Genomic DNA, 3,047 nt, shown 5'->3' on the forward strand with positions numbered 1-3,047 from the left:
CTATGATACAAGTGTCCTATTAGGACACGACTCCACATCCTATGTAAACACAATACAACTCATAGTCCAACTGTAACCTACCTTGTACACTATATTCGACACAACTCTAACAAACTTCACCTTGACGAATATTCTCCACCACCTTGAATTCGTCAATGCGTCAAACTTCCATGTACATTGAACGTGAGTTTATCCCATGAGCACCGTCGCTACTCCAAAGACTCTACATGACTCCACCTGTAACTTGTAGTCCCTTCTTTTCTTGACCACGTCAACACTCGAGCAAAATTAAGTTGCACATTACTCTAGTTTGCTCTCCCAACTTCCAGAGTATCAGTCCAACGCCATCACACACTGATCACTGACCTGCGTGAAAGTGAACAACTCACATATTGGGTGTCACACATAAGAGTTACCTGAACTCAACATCACCGCTCCTTTCTTGACCGCCTGTCTGAAACTTGCAGGAATTTCACCATTGCTTGTAGTCATCCCGAGTCAAATTTGCAGTTGTCTCACCACATGTATGACCACCAGAGCCCTGGCCCGTCTCCATGTCCCGTACATACCGCACACCTCGCCGCTATTACCGCGTCGAGCCCCCGTTGTCCCGGTCGAGTCTCAAGGATCGCGAAACCACACCATTCAACCCCCACCGCAGAGTACTACCGATCATCACCGACCGATGACGAGTTTCACACTTCCATCAAACCACTAGGCTCCAGTCCGAATTACATGTCCCTTGCTTTTCCCGCTGAATAGGCTTCGACTCTCTGTGCACTTACGCCGTAGCCCCTCAATCCAGCTCCACCTTCAACATGACTCCATGGTAGATGAACAGTCCACCCCCGCACCCCGTCGACTTCAAGCTCCGTGTGTACATCACCTTGAATCAACCCCGCGACATAGCCTTGTCGAAGCCACACAAGCCATCGGGCCTCCACCACGTATTTCCACGCCCTAGAAGTCGGTCACCATCGGCATCACGCTCCTATGTCGCTGTCACCGATCCCACTACCGTCTTCTGTTCCAACCAACTTGCGTCGATCCGTCAGACTATCTAGTCCGACCCAGGCTCCCAGATCATTCCCCAGATTTCCATCCATCACATGATAATTCCGTCACAGCTGACATGACTTCCCGCAACAACTTCAAGCATCCCTGTTGTGCCAACAAATCTTTCACCCTTGTCTGCCATAACACTAGGTTTTCAGTTCCGTCAAACTTCTCCACCTCAAACCTGGTGTCAAACTTCTCCACCTCAAACCTGGTGTCAGATGGCGCCACAGTTCTTTGTACGGCTAACCCTGCGAAAAATTATCCAAGCTTTCCTCACATGATGCCCAAGTACACAAGCAAAACCTGACATGGTACACCCTCATGTACTAATAGCAATTCCAACCAAAAGAAAATCTTCTGGTAATCACGTGATGGCTCCTGCTTTAGCTCAAACCACGATGGATGGACATAATCAGCAATGGATTTTCTCTGCACAAATTTGATCTGATGCCTTGCCACGTATGGTTACCCACCCCTTGCTGCTATGTAACAGCGCACCTCCAGGTTGCCGAATACGAGGACTTCCAGGACTCGGTCCTTTTTGTTTCCAAACAAATCTCGTATGAAACCTTTCCAGCTGTGAGTCCAGCTCTCTCTCTTTTTTTTTGAACAGGAAAGGCCATGAAGGGCCTAGATCTTCATTAAAACTTCAGCGGTTACAACACAAAGCCCACACAAGGACTCACATAAAAGGAAAATAACACCTAAGCCCTTGATTTTGACAAGAAGGACCCTAAACTGGATCTGAAAATTGCAATCGGGTCCACAACATCTTCTTCCTGGATGTAGACTCGCCGTCGCCGGGGACGCACCACTTGGGGCGACGAGACCATCGCAGCAGCTTGGAACCGCTTCGAACTCCAGATAGAAGATGCATCTGCCTCCCCTATCGCTCTTAGGCTGGGAGGAAATACACGGCCGCCATTCGGCCAGAAGGGGCAATGACATGGTGTGGAAGACCGGCTGCCAGCGGGCGCCGTAGCTCCACCTGATCTGCCGCTGCTGATATGCTCCGAACCCACCTGCAAAAACCAGATCCTCTAGCATCACCATCGCTCCATCCACCTCCATGGCAGCTTGAAGCAACAGAGGAAGGGGACGAATCCTTCTCCAAATCATGGCAGCAACCGAGCTTATTGGAGGATGCGCCGACGATGAATCACGCAGCAGCGAGTAGCACCACGCCACCGCCACCAACCAAAGCATCGCCGCTAGCCACCATGCGCTGCTCGTACGCGCAGGCGGCGCGCTCCTCATCGGCATATCGCCAGTCCTAGGCATCACGCCCAACACACCAGAACGGAAACTGAACCTACATCTACTATGTACAAGAACACGCCGAGCACCTCCCCCATCACTTCTTCGACGAGCGTTGCCGGCGGAGAGGATCCGGGATCGGGCCGGGAAGGAACTGTCTCGAGAGACTCTCAACTGTAGCAGGGGAAGGAGGAGATTTCGGAGCGTCAAGAACTTGGTAGCTGTCATAAGCGTCCAGCTCTCCATGTATGCTCAAGCCGCCGCCACACGCGGCTAATCGACACGCGCTACTGTCGCTCGCATCTCGCCGAGTCAACGCATGAATCGATGACCGATCTCACCAAGAACTCGCCCGATCTGCTGAATCGACTGCACGACTTGCTGCTACAAGGCTGCAACTGACTGCAAGGCATCCAATCACGTGACTGCTTCTTCATCCTCTAGATCAACCAAACATTCACCTCGTAACCTAGCTCTGATACCACTTGTTGGAATAAATCCGAGCCATACCGTCGATCATCCGAGGACCAAGCAATCACACGAGCACGACACTGAGATTTGTTAACGAGGTTCACCGATATGACTACATCCCCGGGGCCTGACTACGGGCGCTCCTCCCCGTGACACCGTCACAATAACGCACACCGGCCACCCGGGCGCCGACACACGCCGCCGGCTCCCCCTTGCGTGCCTGTGCTATTATGTTGGCATAGGTTACATCGTGTGTCTAC

This window comes from Triticum aestivum, chromosome 2B (genome assembly GCF_018294505.1).
Source record: "Triticum aestivum cultivar Chinese Spring chromosome 2B, IWGSC CS RefSeq v2.1, whole genome shotgun sequence".
NCBI classification, from domain to species: Eukaryota; Viridiplantae; Streptophyta; class Magnoliopsida; order Poales; family Poaceae; genus Triticum; species Triticum aestivum.